We start from the raw sequence: 19,270 nt of genomic DNA, 5'->3' as shown, positions 1-19,270 counted from the left end.
GTGTAAACAGAGAATATGAAGACGAGAATGAAACTTTAAAACAGACAGAGAACACAAAAGAGGGATTCATAGCAGGCCCGGCTGGGGGAGGAGGAGAAGAGCAAGGACGCAAGGATGCGAGGCACCAAGCAAGCAGAAGGGCTGCAGAGAGAGAAGCCAACAGACCGCTTAAAAGCTGTGAGTCATTTGCTTCCTGATTCAAGGGGGCCAATGACAGAGGATTGAATCCAATTTAACATATTCATTCATCAATGGTGGGGTGGAACCAGGAAGAGCAGGTGGGAGAGGAAGTTGGAATGGGATGTGGATTCTGAGTTGTGGGAATGGAAGGTTTGGGGAAGAGACATTAATTGCATACCTAATGTGCCAGTCTTTCTATTTAATATTAGTGCGTTCTTACAGCAAATCTCTGAGGCAGGCAAGGCTCTTCTCATTTGATAAATGAGGAAACCAAGACTTGGGGGCTAAGTAACTTTTTCAATCACACAGTTAATAAATGCCAGAACCTATTTCCAAATTTAAGTGTGTCTGATTCCAAAGTCTATGTCCTGTCCTCAACCGCATCTTACCACCCTGCCTCACTCAGCACATTGTGATAGAATCTGAGGGTAAGACTATAGCAAAGAATACAAAACAGGTTTTACCATCTTTACAAATGTTCTGGACTAATAAGGAAAGAAAGGCATGTAAACAATGAACCAAATCCTGTGATAGAATGAAATATGTGTTTGGGTAGTTATAAACAAAGTACTGAGGATCCCAGATAAAAGAGCATTTCACTGAGATTCTGGCAAGGAACAGGAAATGCTATCTAAGAATGTAGTGTTAATGGACCAGAATGAAAAGATCTTGGATCAAGTTTAATAAGTGAAGAATTAGGGGAAGACTCTCACACATGAGAAAGGGGAAGGGATTATCATGCACAGGACATGGAAATAAGATGGAAAGAATTGCTTGTAACCAGCCCGTGGTAACCCTTGAATACAAGCCTAGGCAGTTTGGATTCTGTACTGTAAGCAACGGAGATCAACAGAAGAAGCTTGAGGAAGGGAGGGAGGTGGTCTGTTGCACAGATGTCTCAGCAAAGCCCTGCCCCAGCGATAGTCACTGCTTACTTTGAGTGAGTGGTATAAGGTTAAAGAATCTTACAAAAGCCTCTGCCTCCAAATTCCTATTCCATTCTCACACTTAGCCAGAAATCCTAGCATTTTCTTTCTCTGCATTTGAAGTTTGTAACAAGAAACTTAGGGATATAAACCAGAAGCTTCATTATCGTAATTTCCCATGCATTAGACACCCAGAAAATGTCATGAGGTTTCCCCACCTATCTGGTTTGAATCATAGTGAGATAGTAGCTACAGGCTAAAACAAGAAGAGGATGGGTGACCTGGCAGTGTGGCAGAGGTAGAGAAGAGGGTCTAGTTACAACAGATTGGGTTCAGAATCATAACTCTAGTCTCTGGGAACCTCTTGAAGAGATCAAGGTAGAGACCCCAACCCTTGAAAACCTGGATGCCAGGAAGGTACTTAGGTATGAAAATCAGTTATGAAATGTAGATCTTAAAGACAGTGTTTAGAACTCAGGGCACAATTTGGAACAGAATCCAGAGTTCCATCCATCCAGATAATGGACGATCAGGCCATGGGATTATTTCTCTTCTCAAGGGAACAGACTGGCTATGAAGAGTGAAGGAAGATTAAATCTGCTGGCAAAACAAAACAGAATAGCTCCAGTTTCAAGGTCAGTTTATCAGAGCAGCAGAAAAATACTCTAATCCATGGAATACAAAGTGGCACAAAAGATTATCTATAAATAATGAGCCAGGGAAATTGAAAGCAGAGATATAAAAAATGAGAAGAAATTCTGAGAAGAGTTTCCTTGTACTCCACAAGTAGATACAACTCCTGGTCTTAGAGCTGTATCTGGGGAAGTTAAGGATCTATGGAGTACCTACATTTGAGGAAGGGAAATGAATTTCAGTCTTTCTAGCAGGAATCTCTAGTGAAACAAACAAACAAACAAACAAACAAACAAAACCACACAGAATAGTTTGCAGGGTAGGAGGCTGAACAAAAGTTGGAAACAGAGAGAGAAGCTTGTTCTCAGTTTCTATATATATATATATATATATATATATTTTTTATTATTATTCCTCACTGCCTTTCCTTATAGCCTTAAAAGAAAGATGCAACATTTGGTAGAAATAGATGCGGGCTTGATTACCAGCTTTGCCTTCTACTTGGTGGCTTCTAGTTACTTAATTTCTTAATGTGTGAAATGGGAATAAAACTGCCTACCTCATAAACTGGTTAAGATGATTCTAATGAAATAATTCCCTTGAAATTCAAATATTAGCAGAGATGAGCTCCCTGCAGCAGGCAGACTCTGAGATGCTGCCCACCTGCTGGCACTCTCGCCCTGGTGTAATTCTCTCCCTTGGTGGTGAGCTGGCTTAGCCATTTATTTCCAATCAACAGAATCTGGCAAAGTGATGGACTATCATTTCTTTGATGAGGTTACATAGGATTACAGCCTCCATCTGAATAACAGACTCTCCTTTGATGACCTTGATGAAGAAAGCTACCATTTGGAGATGCCCATTTGGCAAAAAGACAGGGGCAGCCTTCTGCCGGTAGCCAGCAAGGGACATGGGCCACTAACCTAACGCCATGCAAGGATCTGAATTCTGTCGATAACTGATGAGTTTGGAAGGAGATCCAAGGTTCTCAAGCCTTCAGGATGAGACCCAGCCCTGTCCAACACCTTGACTGCAGCCTAGGATGGCTAATGTCGTATCTCCAGTTGGCTGGGCTATCATGGCTAGTTGTCTGGTCAAACCCCAGTCTAGATGTTGCTGTGAAGGTGTTTTTTCAGATGTGATTAACATTTAAATCAGTAGACTCTGAGTAAAGATTCACGTTTAAATAGACTGAATAAAGCATACCCTCCATAATGTGGGTGGACATTATTCAATTAGTTGAAGGCTTACTGAGCAAAGACCGAAGTCTTCAAAGAAGACAGAACTCTGAAGACAGCAACATAGACTTTGCTTGAGTTTGTAGCCTGTTGCCCTGTGGAATTTGGTTCAAGACAGCAACTCCTGTATGAATTTGCAGCCTGCCAGATTTTAGACTTTCCAATTGCATAAGACAGTTCCTTAAAATAAATCTCCCTCCCTCTCTCTCTCACTTTCTTCCCCAACTCTTTATAAAAAGGCCTTGAAGCAGAGGACCCAGTTAAGTTATGCCTGTATTTCAAACCCACAAAAATGATGAAATAATAAAGATGGGTTGTTGTAAGCCCCTAAATTTGTGGTAATTTTTATGCAGTAATTATCCAATGAGAAGTTTTAAAAACTTGACTCTTAATGCATAGCTTATGTCTGGTGGGAAATCCTGTGCTCTACCAAGCTCTCCATAACTTCTTGGTGGTGTCATGTTTACATTCACCTGCTTACCTTTAGTTAGGAGTTTTGGCTTCAATTAAACTCTGCGTTATTATCATCTCATCTCTTTTCTATTTACTATTATCTATTTATTTCAAATTCACGAATATGAAACACACCCCCTTTCCTTGGTATACACTCATAAAGTTATTCATACTAGGCATTAATGTGCCTCTTTACTAAAAGTTTTTGGGAGAAAAAGGTTTCTATCACTGTAGTTTAAATGATATAACTTTAGCAATCAGACATTTAATTTATTTTTTTAAAAGCATCTTGAAGGTGCTCCGCTATCTTGAATTTCTTTTTGGCCACTTTTCTGTGTAGGCTCCGCATTCCTGTAAGATTGTTTAGGACCTCTATTTCTCCCTTTCTGCTCCCAACATCAATTTTCTGTTCATTTATCTTGCAGAGTTTTGAGGCCTTAACTTGCCCATCCAAAGTAGTCTATCAAGGTGTTTTCCTAAACAAAGCATTTCATTCCCGAGGGAAACTCTAACTTCAGTAGTTAACATAGTTTCTCTACACTGCTGCCTATGTAAAACTCCCAGAAGAGAGAGAGAGCAAATATTTGACAGATATTAATGTTCCTTTCTTTCCTCTCCTACTTTTAATCTGCTCTTTCCCAGGCATTTATGACACTTACGAGGCCAGAGGAATGTGGTTAAGAACCCGGTGCTTCACAAGTTTTACTGACATGGGGAAGTTTATCTAAAGCAGTGTTTTTCAAATGGTCTATGGTGAAGTATTGGATTTTTTTTCTTTTTAACAAAGTGCTTAATACATTATAGATGGATAGTTCTGTAAAGTCTAATAAAGATGAATGTCAGACTCAGGCTCTCAAATTGTCGCCCGAATTTGGAGGCGCCATGGAAAAGTTTTCACTAGAAGAGACACACAAGAAGATGTGTGCTCTAGCAGAATATTCTGGCAGCAGAGTGGAGGCCGTGTGGTGTGTCTTGAAGCCCCTTGGGAGCTAGATGGTACTCCAGCCTGGAAAGGAAGAGAAATTACACTGGAAAGACATTTAAGGTCCATTTGGCAGGATTAATCCTCATTGAAGGAAGGCAAGAAGGCAGATTGAGAAAAACCATCGAATGCAGAGGTCAAGATTTGAGTCCTTTTCCCAATGCCTCTGTCCTAGATCAAATGGCCATAACTCTTTCTTAAATTGCTGCTAGAGCCTCCAAACCAGTCTCTCTGTCTTTATTCGTGACTCTTCTCAGCAACTTTTGGACTCTCCAGATGTGTGATTCATTTAAAAATCTAATTCCGGTGACCTTGCAATCTTGCCTAAAATCCCTCCTTGCTCTCGCTGCCTTCAGGAAGAAGGCAAACATGTCTACATGGCCTACAAGGCCCTGCTTATTTCTCTAGCCTTAATTTGTCTCAATGCTCTCAAATATATAAAAAATATTTTAAAAAAATGATTCCAGGACTTTCTAGATGATTGAACATCTCTGCTGCTTCTCCAAACTGGATTTTAAAAGACGGTGAAAGGATTTTAAAAAGGCATTAAGTTCACAAAGATGAAGAGAGAAAAAACAACAACAATATTAGCAACAAGGAATAGCAGCCATAGTTTGCAATTCTGAAACCCAAGCTAGAAATACAGGCATCTGGAAAGCAAGATATTTTGCACCATGAAACTCCAGAAAGTTTCAGAAGTTCAAAAGATGAAAGACCCCTGAAAGCTGGTCTCAGAATGATTGCTTGAAGGTTGTATAAGAAGAAGCCCTACCTTTAGACACCTTCTCCTCCCTAATACAATAGGCAACACCCCGACTCCTACCTCCCAGAAGAGTGGAGGCTTAGTCTCTGGAGAGACGGAACCAGCAGGACAGCAGACAAAGCTGATGTTAGAAAACCAAACAGAAGACATGGATTCCATAGAAAGTCTACGTACTCTATGAAGATATTCTCCTCCTTCATGAAGCAAAACAGCGGTGGGAAGTAGGCCTTAACCTTCAAGGAAGAGTTGGTGAATTTCTTTATGGGGTATCTGACCAGCCGAAGAGAAAAAAAATACTCCACTGACATGTGGGAGTCCCTAAACACAATGAACAATTCAGATTTCCCTGTAAAGAAGCCCATCACGTAAGAAGACTTACCTGTGCATAGTGAGTTTCAAGCAGCTTTTAATTTTTGACCCTTCACTCTTACATATGGATGAACAGAAATGCAAAGTTAAGGGGACACTTAAAAATCAATGTCATTCACATATTTACAGAATAAGTGAGAAAAACCATATATTTATCTCAAGAAATAAGAAGCAAGCATTCATGAACAAATTCTCAGCAAACTGCACCTACAAAAAAATCCTGTGTCTAACATCATATCATATGGTCATGTGGTCATATGGTTTATGACTGAATGAATCTCTGAAAGAATAGGAGTAAGAGAAGGATGATGTCCACTTCCATCACTTTTATTCAACAACAAACAGAAGATCCTAGTCATTGTAGTAATGCATGCCAAAGAAACAAAATATATATAAATTGAAAAGAAAAAAAATAAAATTGTTCTTATTCACAGACAACATTACCATGTATATAAAAAACTCTAAGGACTCTATAAAAAGCTTTATGAACTGATAACTAAGTTTAGTGATTTATACAACAAAAGATCAATATACAAAAATCAATTGCATATTTATATACTAGTAACAAATAATTGAGAACAAGTTAAAATATATATTTACAACCGCACTGAAAACTATGAGATATTTAGAGGTAAGTTTTACAAAACATATGTAATTACCTATAAACTAAAAACTCCAAATTCAAATTGGGTCATAGACTTATATGTAAAAACTAAAATTATAAAATCTTGTAGAATAAGAGATAAAAGAAAATTTTCACAACCTTGGAATAGGCCACAGTTTCTGAGACCTGACCCTAAAGTATCTAACCACAAAGGAAAAAAAGTAATAAATTGGACTTAATTAAAATTATAAAATCTGCTTTTTGAAGGAAACCAAAAAGGAATTGAAAAAATAATCCACTGTCTGGGAGAAAAATTTCCAATGCCTATATCTATCTGATGAAAGACTTGTGTCAAGAATATATTATAATTCTTACAACTCAATAATAAAAATTCTAAGAACCTGAAGTATTTCAACAATTAATATGTGGAGATATAGGAATGATCAAAAAGCATGTCCAAAAATACTCAACATTGCTAGTCATCAGGGAAATGCAAGTTAAAGTCACAACGAGATGCCACTAAATATCCACTTAAAAGGCCAAAATTAAAAGTCTGATAATACTAAGTATTGGTGAAGATGTGGAACATCTAGAACTCTGGAAGTGTAGAGTGGTACCCTTCTTTTAAAACAGTTTGGCAACTTCTTATATAGTAAAACATCCATTTAAATATGACTTAGATATTCCATTTCCAGCTATTTACTCAAAAGAAATGAAATCATGCACCATTTCTCCCTTGGTATCTGCAAGGGATTGCTTCTAGGACCTGCCACAGTTACCAAGATTCACGAATGCTCAAGACCCGTCATTGACACTCCATGGCCATAGTTTTGCATCCACAGATTCAACCAACTGCAAATCATGCAGTACTGTATTATTTATTGAAAAAAAAATCCATGGATGAGTAGACCCATATGATTCAAACGTGTGTCGCTCAATTGTCAACTATTCACACAAAGGCTTGCCCATGAATGTTTATGGCAGCTTTATCCATAATGGCTCAAATTTGAAACAACCCAAATGTTCATCAACATGGAAATAAATAAACTAACTGTGGTATATCCTGACAATGAATAGTGTTTAACAGTGAAAGGGGACAATGAATAATTCATGCAAATGATATGGATAAATCAAATAAGTCTAGAGATCATTATGCTGAATGAAAGAAACCAGGCACACAAGAGCACACACTGCATGATCTGCATGATTCCATTTACATGAAATCCTAGAACAGGCAAAACTAATCTATAATGACAGATCAGGGTTTGCGCAGGGCCAGGAATAGAAGGGAGTTGATTGAAAAGGAACATGAGGGAATTTCTAGGGATGATGTAAATGTTCTATATTTTGATTGGAGTGGTTATATGGGTGATTATATTGGTCAAAGCTTATTGAGTTGTATACCCAAAATGTAAATTATATCTTGATAAAATTTATTTTACTTTTTTTTTTAAAGTAGGAAGGATATTCTGAAAGAAAGAATTCAGGAAAATTTACCAGAAATGCAAGATATAAGTTTCCAGAGTCTTAGGAGGTGTTCACTTAATATTTTTAATTTGACTGATTATATAACATAGATGTAATACCTTTAGCAAAGTGCTTGGTACATGGAAGATATTTAATGACTGTTTTTGAAACAAATGCCTGAGGGGGGTCCATTAATCAATCTCTAATGTCCCTAAACTCCCACTTATCTTGAGTTTGTAGATGTTCAAATTGAGAAAAAGGAAATGTATAATGAGCCTCTTATAAAGGTGCAATCTGCCTTTTTCTTCATGGAGGCACTTGTCTTGGTCTGAAGCAGAGGCTGGGTAGAGGGATCCACTGGAAATACAAATGCAGTCACTAAGGCAGCAGATTAAGCTACTGTACAACAAAGAGGGGCCTCAAAGCTGAAAGAGGACAAAATGCAGGTAGTTAAGAAGGTGACATCTGACTAATAAAGGGGGACTAAAGAACAGCTAGAGCCTAGCTGATGCAAAGCCACTTCCTGAGGAAAGCGCAGAGCATGGTAAAACAGTCCCAAAGGCTGATGTCAGTGATCTAAAGCACAGATAGGAGCGAGCTTGGGTCTGGGCCATTGCAGAGCTCCATCCTCTTTAGAACACCGGAAAAGGCTTTCTAAAACTTCCTGCTCAATTCCTGTTAGATAGGTGAGGAAATGAAAGCCCAGAGAAAGGAAATACCTTACCCATCGATGCACAGGCATGGAGTCAGAATTGTTCCCAGACCAGCTACATTTTCATCATGGTTGTCTTTGTTGTTCAGTGCAAATGAAAAATCAAACCATTTCAGAACGCGACTCATAGCGTCTAAGAAAAGGCAGTTTCTGATTGGCTCGGTTTATGATGGGAAACCTGTTCTTTTGACTTTTCTCTGCTGTGAATTGAACTGTGACTCTTTTGGAGGGATGAGGGCATGAGTTCCTGGGGCTAAATCTAAAAGGAAATCGTTCTGTGCCTCGAGGGAATTCAAGCAGCCTTTGGCCTCCAAAGTTGTGGCAGTGACACTCTGCTCACCAAAGGGTGGTGTCTCCTGGTGCTCGTGAGCAAAGACAGAATCGGTCTGAGCTGGCCCTCAGCTGTTAGAAGTGGCAGCTGTGGGTTTTAGGGTCTCAATCAACTCCAGTTATTGAACTGCTTTCTTGTTTTGTGGTTATAGGTGTCATCTGGCTGTTTACGGCACATTGCTATAATTAAAACCCAATTCTTGTATTTCACTACAAACATCACACACTTATTTATAAACTTCAAGGAGCGTACTCACCTCCTCATGCACCTTAACACATCTAGTGGGTGCTGTAAGTGGCTGAGAGCGTACTATGGGGGGACAATAATTGCATTTTTTCTCGAATTGCACTAAGAGGACTACCCAAGTGCTCCTTAGAGGACAAAAAATTTCAGCTTTTTGTTTAAAATTTTAAAATTGGATATTGCCCCAATAGATGACAGTCTAAGGCATCATGGTAAAGTAAAAAACAAAGCAAAACAAAACAAACTCAGAATCAAGAATCAAAAGATATCTGAGGGAGGCTGGAATAGATGATAAGAGATTCCTCGCGTCAAAAGGGGAAAGACCAAAGCACCTGTCTTAGTCTGTTCAGGTTGCTATAATAAAATACCACAGACTGAGTAGATTATAAACAACAGAAATGTGCTTCTCAAAGTCCCGGAGGCTGGAAGTCCAAGGGCAGAGTGCCAGCATGGTACAAGTGAGGGCAACCTTTTGGACTGCAGACTTCTAAGTTGTACCCTCACTTTGAAGAAGGAGTAAGGGAATACTCTTTGGTCTATTTTATAAGAACACTAATCCCATCATGAAGGCTCCACCCTCATGACCTAAGCACCTCTCAATGGCCACACCCCCTAAGACTAATACACCAGGCACTAGGATTTCAACATATGATTTGGGGGCAGGGGACGATACAAACATTCAAACCCCAGCAGCACCCATTTTGTTTATTGAGCACATATTATGTCTTTGACACTTACTATGTTCAATTATAAACTTTAAGTAACAAAAGGACAGCCTTATATTGGTTTTATTTTGTTTATATACCGACACTCATTACAGTACCTGACATATCTCAGTTGTTCAACAAACATTTTTAGAATGAATGAATGAACAAAAGGAGGTAATATTTTTAATTTTATTTTTTAGTTTGAGAAATTAGGCTTGAAAATGTTAGGTCGCTTATCCAAATTCACATACTTGTTGTGTAGGAAAGCCTGAGATCAAATTAGGAATGGCCTCTTTGATTCCCAAATGTATCGTCTTCCCTACATCATGGGCTTTTAGTCAACCAATAGATAATCACTTAGACGTGTCCTAGTTTAGGGGAAGTTTGGAAGAACTGAATTGTGATGTTGGGAGCAGCACTAATCTTACTTATGTTTTAAAAAGGTGACTCTAGCGTCTTTGTGGAGAATGGCAGTGGGCAAATGTGGAAGGAGAGAGTCCATCAGAGAGGCTACAATAATAGTCTAGGCAGACGGTAGTCATATCTTATTATTACACATATATTATATATAATATATATTATTATTATACTTGGAGGAAAACAGACAACTTTGAGACAATTTGTGAAAAGAATCCAGAGGATCTGCTGATGGACTACATGCATGGAAGAAGGAAAGAAAGGCTCTGGGCATTATTTCAGGCCTTGGTTTCAGATACAGAATGGAGGGTGGTACCCTTCTCTGAGTTGTGCAAGTCTGAGGGAAGAATGGTTCTGCGGGGTAGAGAACCAAGATTTTTTTTTTTTTCAATCTGTTATCTTCCATGTGTGTATTAAATAAGCAGGTAGAGATGTGGAATGGGCTGCTGGATATATGAGGCTACAAGTCTGGAGAGAGGTGAGGTTGGAAGGCATAACTTTAGGAGACTTTGATAGTAAGGGACCCAGAGGCTAGTGTTAAAGCCCTGGGCCCCTCACTGTAAAGGTCCCTTTAGAAAAATGGTACATGGTAGTCAGATGACCACAGCATACTTGACAAGAGTACTCATTATACCTCAGAGTGACTCGGTTTGATGATTGCTCTCCAGGTTTGGCAGAAAGGTTGCAAGTGAAAACAGTCTTTACTGAGAATTCCCTCTGGCACAACATCAGATTTGAAAAAGAGCAGAGCAGATGTAGCTATAGACTTAGGCAGACTGAGAATAGACGCAACCAGTAAAAGGTCTGGAGAAATTACAGTGAGTTGTTGGGTTAGTCAAAACATAACAATGTCAAAAAGCTCAGCTCTGTGCAGGATGGATATGATTCTTTCTCGCTCTTTCTTTCTTTCTTTCTTTCTTTCTTTCTTTCTTTCTTTCTTTCTTTCTTTCTTTCTTTCTTTCTTTCTTTCTTTCCTCCTTTCTTTCTTTCCTTTCTTTCTTTCTTTCTTTCTCTCTCTCTCTCTTTCTTCCTTCCTTCCTTCCTTTTCTTCCTTCCTTTTCTTCCTTCCCTTCCTTTTCTTCCTTCCTTTTCTTCCTTCCTTCCTTTCTTCCTTCCTTCCTTCCTTTCTTTCTTTCTTTCTTTCTTTCTTTCTTTCTTTCTTTCTTCCTTCCTTCCTTCCTTTCTTTCTTTCTTTCTTTCTTTCTTTCTTTCTTTCTTTCTTTCTTTCTTTCTTTCTTTCTTTCTTTCTTTCTTTCTTTCTTTCTTTCTTTCTTTCTTTCTTCCTTCCTTCCTTCCTTCCTTTCTTTCTTTCTTTTGTTTCTCTCTCTTTCTTTATTCCTGGAAAAGAAAACAAACGTCAGCACATCACACCCTAGAGATCTGCTGTACTGAATCTTTGGGAATCTAGTCTTCAGTTGCCACTGGAGAACTGACTGTGAAACATTGCAATGATTCATTCAGCGCCTGCCTTCTCCATCTAGTCTGGGCTCCTGGAGGGCAGGATAAACCCATATCCCCAGCCTCTCAGAATCTCTGGAACATTGTCCTGAATCATTGTGGGTTGAGGAATCCAGTGAGTACTTGAGAACTTTAATCTTCAAAATAGCCAACAGAAAATTTATGATACAAAATAAAAATAATGATTCTATGAAATTTTATTTCTGTGAACAGCCATGAGTCCTCACACTGGTGACTTTTAAACAAAACTGACTATTACTTTGCCTACCACCAATTTTTGCCTCATGTCCCTCTCTGTAAGAGCAAAGGACTATATAGGTACAATGTATGCTCATGGGGTTTAGTTTCTTCAAACATGTTGCCATGGAGACTTGCCTTCAGGCTGGCCACTTGGACACGTCAACCACTAGCTGTCACTGAATGTAGCCATTGTCTTGACCTCTTTTTTCATGAACCCAAGAGCAGAAGAGGACATGCTTTCTCCTAGACCCAGGAATCACCTTATTTTATGTCCCATGATATTTACATGTCATTCAGAATAAACCACCGATGGGTTATATGTTATTGACTAGATATATAAATAAGTGGGGTAAAATATTTTCAATGAATCATTTCAAAAATTATAAGAAAAAATTTTCAAAGGGCCCTATGTCTCACCCTTTAGTTCACATAATATGATATTTTTACTATAAGGCCATTCACAGGTATCTGCTATTGCTGTTTTTGCTGTAGTCTTTTTATTTCTGTGTCCAACCCCCAAATCAAATGAGTTCAGAGACCTTTCTGACCTATATACTAGACCTGTCCTCTGTCGTACACTCAAAGCCTAGCACAAGGCAAAACACTTAAAATGTGTTCAATAAATATTTGTTGAGTGTGTGAATTACCTCCAGTCTCATAACAATCTTACAGGTTGAAAAGTACTATCTTTCCTTTTTAGAGGAACAACTGACTTTCAGAAAAGTAACATCACTAAAGCAGTGAAACTGAGACATGGTTTGAAATCCTGCCTTTTTTAATGCCAGTGTACCTGGTTAACCATACTGAATTTCTCTCACTAGCAAAACCTGATGAATATTCAGCGATTGCAAATTTCTATACCTCTGGCTTGTTTTCTCCAGTGATTGGCCATACAGCAGTTTTTTAAAAGACATATTTACTATTTTGGGGTCCAAGACTTTAGAAAGTTGAGAGGAAACTCAAGCAACAGGTAGATGGTGGAAGACTTGAAAAAGAAAAACTGGAAACAAGAAATATTGGGAGAAAAAACAGGACACAGTGAGAATATACATAATAACTGGTTATGGATACCTAACTAGCAGAAGCTTATGTGATTTCCTGACATTTATTGCTAGCTTTTCTTGATTTGTAGAGCAGTCTCTAAAGAGATTCTAGGCAGATAGCCTGGGAGCATTTTAGTCATAGACAAGAATAATTTTTAAAAAGAGAATATTAAATATCAGAACATATGTATAATGGAAGTCTGTTAGAAAAACAAAATTAGGAGATATGTCTTCCATTCAGGGTTGTCAAGACTAGTGGTATAGATATGCCGCGATCAATAGAAGTCTAAACTGAAAACTTTCTCATATGTGCAGGCACCCTTTTTAGTGCCTCAGTTGCTACATCAGGAAAGCAAGCCAGGATATAAGGAAATTTGCTGAAAATGAATAAACCATACTATAGAAATTAGGTCTATGTCTATTAAGAACATAAAACTTCAACAAATTGAAAGCAGACTGTATATGAACCAAGTAATGTGATGATGCAAGAGAGGGGACTTTTTCTGAAAAGAACAGAGCAGCTCTGTTGGTCTTGTAACTGTATAATTTAAAGCCAAGATGCAGATGGTGCATTTTGTTTTTATTTACTCTCAGCAGATAGGTTGGCATATTTGTTCAAAATTATTAAGAAATGTTGGTATCTCTGGCTAAAGGGTGATTACCTCACCATTTAGACATTCTTCTGAAACACATTTAGGTTTTATGGTCTTTGGGGTCTAAAATTCTTTGATCTTGTGATTTGGGTTCTTGTAGCTGGTGGAAAAGCATTCATGGAGTTCAAAAAAGGGAATCAAATCTGGTGGATGTTAAAACAGAATGCAACAAAATGACTAATGACACTTCCATTCTCCTTTTCTCTGTTCTAGCCAAGAACAGCAAGGTCTTGATTTCATCATGGCTGGTGTGGGCTGGAAGCATGGGTCTGAATGCTTCATTTGTAGAAGTAAGATTGAAAAAGATGGATTTCCTCACTACATGGGGGACATAAACACATCATGGGAACACATTCACTCCCACAGGTGATCTCCGTGACAAGATGGGCTCCCCAGGGCTATATTGGATCAGGAGGCAATTTGGACATGAACAGTGAAAGAAATAATTCAGAGGGCTTGGAGAGTTAAAATCCATCTTTGTGGATGTGAATACTTAGCAACTTTTCTATGAATCCAAGTGTGAGGGGGTCCTTGATTGGTTAGAATTCACTTGCAGGCTGCAAGGTGGACTTCTCCTAAGCAATAAATAGGTGATACAAATTCTTTTGCACTATGTGTAGAAATAGCTAATAAATAACTACAAGTCCTTTTTTAAAGATAGGTTTAAAGGCAAACAAGTAAAGAAACTAGTTGGTTACTTTTGTGATAAGCCAGGAGGTAAATGATGGCAGCCTGCATGGAGGAAGTGCATTATAGATGAAAATGAGTAGCCGGACTCGAGATGTAATGAGGAGTTAGAAGGAAGGGGACCCATCTGTGGAAGACGAAGTAAAGCAAGGAGTTAAGACTGGAAACAGGGCATTTGGTTTGTGCATGAGATGGATGGAGTAGATAAGATGAATGGAATGCCATTCTCCAAGACAGGAATGAAGAGGAAGCAGAGGAGGTTGTTCTGAAATTGCAAGTGGTAGAGAGTTGAATTAACCAGATTTTATGAACCTGCCTTTATTCAGTGACACCTCTTTTAAAAATATGATTGATTTAATCATTCTTAGAAACTAGCCTTCCCCTGTCTGATAGTGAATGTTAAATTTGGATTTGAAAAGTGTGGGTGGGTGTCAGAAACTTTTAAGTCTTCAGATTGTGAAGAATTATGTTATATCCTGCAATCTCCATTATCTCATGATGTTACCACACTAAACCTAGAAGGTGAGTATTTATATCTTCATATCAGAGATGATGTCTAGAAAATTCTACTCTCTATTTTTCAGGTCATGTAACTTGCTGGCATTTGAGGGGCATGTGAAAGAGAATCGAGTCTTACAGTCTTTGTTTCTGACAAAACCCCTAAAATAAATGAGTTCAAATTTGGGGTTGGTCACTTAGTCATAATATAAAAGGATGATATCTAACAATGAGAACTATCTAAAATGATGTTTGACTTTCAGGGGATTCGGGGAACAAGGGGAGTAACTCTCTGTCAGGATTACTTTAGATGAAGAACCTTCCTTCATAGGGTAGAAAATGGGATTGGATTACCTCTAAATCCAGATAATAATATTCTAGTGGCCATACCTTATCTTCTTTACATGTTTACTATGCATGGGGCAACATGGGAAAAGCACTCCACAAATTTTTTTATTAATCCTGCTGAAAATTCCATGAGGTCAATACTTTTATTATCTTCATTTTATACTTGAGGGAACAGAGGCACAGGTCAGCAAGGAAAAGGTGTCCAAACTGTCGCATGGCTTGTAAGTGTTGAGGCCAGAATTTCAACAGAGTTTGCCTTATCAGAGAGTTTCTCAGCCTCAACTCTATTAACCTATTAACATTTTGATTCAAAATATTCTTTGTTGTGGGGCTTCCCATGGAATATTAAATAGCATCCCTGATTTCTACCCACTGGGTGCCAGTAGCACCTCCTTCCCCAAACTGTTACAACCAAAAATGCTCTAGACACTGTCAAATGTCCCTTGTGGGGGAGACTGGCCCCCAGTTGATTACCGCTGCCTTAACCAAAATGCCATTCCACCTGGGCCCAATGCTATCTGCCATCTCTGCTTTGGGGATCCTGTAAATCCCATGCTCTTGGTGCAGAATTTCCTCCTCCTTCTGATTAAATATTTCTTTCAGTGATATAAAAAGCCTGCACTTGTTCTAAGATTTGAAATTCTTTTAACTTACTCTTCGAGAAAGCTGAAAGCGCTCCATGTCATAAAAAAAAATGAGTTCAAAAATGACACTCTGTAGATGACTGCTCTTACACCATTGCTGATATAATAACTGATCCATGTGATGGGGGAAGTGAGGATGGAAATCTGAGGGGCCCAGAGGAGGGGGTCCTTTAAAAACCATGAGAAGAAGTACTGGGAAGTTCACAGGAGTCTAGAGGGATGAATGGGAGCTGGCTAGAGAAGGGAAGACAGATGCTCTCGAAGGAAGGAGCAGGTAAATGTTGAGAGTATAATGAGAGCATGGTGCAGGAAGAGAACCTACAGCAACACTAGATAAAAGAATGGCGGTCGTTGGGGAGGGGACTGCCTGAGAGGAGGCTGGGTCATGGATGTGCTCCTTACAACCTCGCCCTTGGTTCTCAGCATTTGGAAGAAGAGTCCCCAATCTTGGCTGAATACGGGAACCATTTGGGGACCTTTAAAATATAACCATTGTCTTCACCCATCTCCTGAATTTCTTTTTATTAAATTGGCCCAGAGTGAAGCATGGATATCCCTGAAAATAAATTCACATTTTTCAAAATGTCAAAGTGCTAGATATCTAAGCTGTGAGAAGCAGAGTTGATCTCTGTCTGTCTTTCTCCTTCTTTGTGTCACAAGGCATTTGGGGTCTAGGAACTCTATAGCTGGAAGCTACTGTAGGTTTCAAAACATTATCTAAATTCATAAAAGGAAAGAAATGAGAAGAAAACATTCAATAACGTTCATTTGTGTAGTCAATTCAGTCAACAAATAACTACAGAGAACCTTTGTCGTTCTGCTCCTCTGGGCTCTGAAGATACAACCATAAACAAAAAAACCAAAATTCTTCCTTTCAGATATCTAACATTTTAGAGGGAGATTTAGAAAATAAACAAATTGGCAATATGTTCAATGATGGAAAGGCTCTTGAGGAAAAACGAAGCAGGAGTAAGGGAAAAGACGATGACTACGTCTGTATTTCAAACAGAAATATCCACAACAGCCTCTAGGGAGATGACGTTTGGGTAAAAATGTAAATGAGGTGAAGGAGAAATTGATGAAACCATGTGGGAAAAGATAATTCCTGGCATAGGAAATCTCAGGGCAAAGGCTCTGAGGTCAGCATGTTTAAGGAAGAGCAAGGAGCCCAGCACGGTTGTACAGAGAAAGCAGGGGCAAGTCACGGAAGATAAGGTTGGTCATATCGTGAAGGACCTCAAAGGTCATGGTAAGATATAGATTTTGTTGGTAAGCATGGTAAGCACAATGGGAAGATGATAGAAGGTTCTGAGCAGGGAAATGACATAAACAGATTAAATTTTTAATTGGGCCACTTGGCTTGTTGTGTAGAAAACAGAGTAGACTTTATCAGATAAGAGTGGAAAAAAAGAGGCCAGTTACAAAAATTACTAGTCTGAACCAGGCAAAAGAAGACTGTTTGTGGAGTGGACTGTCAGTCTTGGGTTATAGTTAAAAGGTGGAGTCAACAGTTTTAGCTATTTCATGGTGAATTTGAAAATAATATCGGAGGGGGAACTTTTCAGGGTAGTGATGTAAAAAAACAAAAAAGAGCTTGGTTTTGGAAAAATTAATATTTAATCCTTGATAGGTACCTAAGTGAGGATGCCAAGTTGGAAGTTGGATATTTGAATTTGAATTCAGGGAGAGAGCAAGACTGGAAGAATAAATTTGAGAATTACCACTTTACAGATAGTATTTAAAAATCATGACTCTCAACTAGAGGGAATTCTGAAAACTGAGCCCTGGGTTCTTCAGTGCTTAGAGATTAAAGCCCTAATCCCCAGTGCATTTGGAGGTGGGACCTTCGGGGGTGATTTGTTTAAATGAGGCCATGGAGAGATTAGAATCCCCATGATGGGATTAGTGTCCTTATAAGAATAGGAAAAGATCAGAGCCCACTCTCTCTCTCCCCCTCTCTCTCTCTGTCTCTCTCTAGTATGAGAGGACACAGCAAGAAGGCAGCTGTCTACAAGCCAGGAGAGAGCCCTCACCAAGAATCAGATCTGCCGGAACCTTGACCTTGGACTTCCCAGTCCCTAGAAACGTGAGGGAAAAAAAGTCTGTTTTCGTAAGTCACCCAGTCTGTTATTTTGACGTAGCAGCCTCAGCAGACAAAGACACCTAAGGTTTCTTGTCATGAGGTCAGTGTCATCGTGTATCACGTTCCGTTCTCTGAGCACGGCCCCGAGTATGGGCAGAGTCTAAATTCACCAAGGTAGAGGGTTTTTTTTTTTTTTTCATTTAAGTACTGTAAGGGGGAGGGTGTAGCTCAAGTGGTAGAGCGCATGCTTAGCATACACACGGTCCCGGCTTCAATCCCCAGCACCTCCTCTAAAAATAACTAAATAAACCTAACTACCTCATTTAAGTACTGTAGTAGGCAGAATAATATCCCCACAGAGATGTCCTTGTCCTAATCCCGGGGACCTGTGATTATCTTAGGTTACCTGGCTAAGGGAAATTAAGGCTGCAGATAGAGTTAATTTTGCCAGTCAACTGACCTCGAGATGGAGACTATCCTGGATTATTGGGGTGAACCAATATCATCAAAAAGGTCCTTATAATTGGGAGAGACAGAAGAGTGTAAGTGTCAGCGTGATGTCACGTGAGAAGGACTTGCTCAGCCATTGCTGACTCGGAGAGGATGGAACAGTGCCGGAAGTATGGGGATGCAGGTGGAGTCTAGAAGCTGATAAAGGTAAGAAACCAGTTCTCCCATAGAACCTCCATAAAGAAGCACAGCCCTGCTGATATACTGATTTCAGCCTATGAGACCCATTTTTGTTTTACATCCAATGGACAGCATTGTAAGAGAATGAATTTGTGTTCTTTTAAGGCACTAATTTGGTGGTAATTTGTTACAGCTGTGATAGGAAAATAATATAAGCACCTGGAAAGGGAGAGAGGCAAGCATGTGGTTATAATAATAGAGCATAGACTGTAAGTGGCATATGGAGGGACGTGAGACCAGCAGGGGGCTGATGGCAGAGAAAGGATGACAGGTAGACGCACCACCTACCACGCATGAGAGTTCTCAGTGAGGTGAAAGCATTTTTAGAAAGCGGGCACCAGAGACAGGTGGAAAGCTGAAAAGATAGGAGGTGTTGCTCAGAAAAGGAGAGGTTTGAAGTTGATTTTCTCTTTTTAAGGAGTGGAGGGAGAAGGTAATTATTAATAATGGTCAGGTCTAAGCTACGGCCATGTGGTTGGGTAAGTTGAGGTGTAAGAAGGAGATCGTGAAACGAAGATGGGCTACTGGAGAGATCCACTTACATGGAGACGGAAATCACCAAACAAGGATGACAATAGTCATCCTGGAGAGAAAGTTCATGAGGCAGGTGCTAAAATATTCCATAAGTAAGAGAGAAGTACCTGGGACTTCTGTATTCGGGGTATAAAGTAACAGATAATGTAGTCCAGTAGCGTCTTTTTCGAAGAATGAGGTATTTTAGGCAGAAGGGAGGACCAACAGCTGGGAGGTGCCAGTAAATATCAAAGAGGACATCTACTTCCCCCCGGAGACCCACACATTATGTAGGAAACAAGACCGATTCCAACTGATAGAGCTTCATGGGCAGCAATATTCTCAGGTTGAGGTTACAGAGCATTTGTCAATGACAGAACTACGGGTT

This window comes from Camelus dromedarius, chromosome 20 (assembly GCF_036321535.1).
Source record: "Camelus dromedarius isolate mCamDro1 chromosome 20, mCamDro1.pat, whole genome shotgun sequence".
Lineage (NCBI taxonomy): Eukaryota > Metazoa > Chordata > Mammalia > Artiodactyla > Camelidae > Camelus > Camelus dromedarius.
This window is presented reverse-complemented; position numbering follows the sequence as displayed.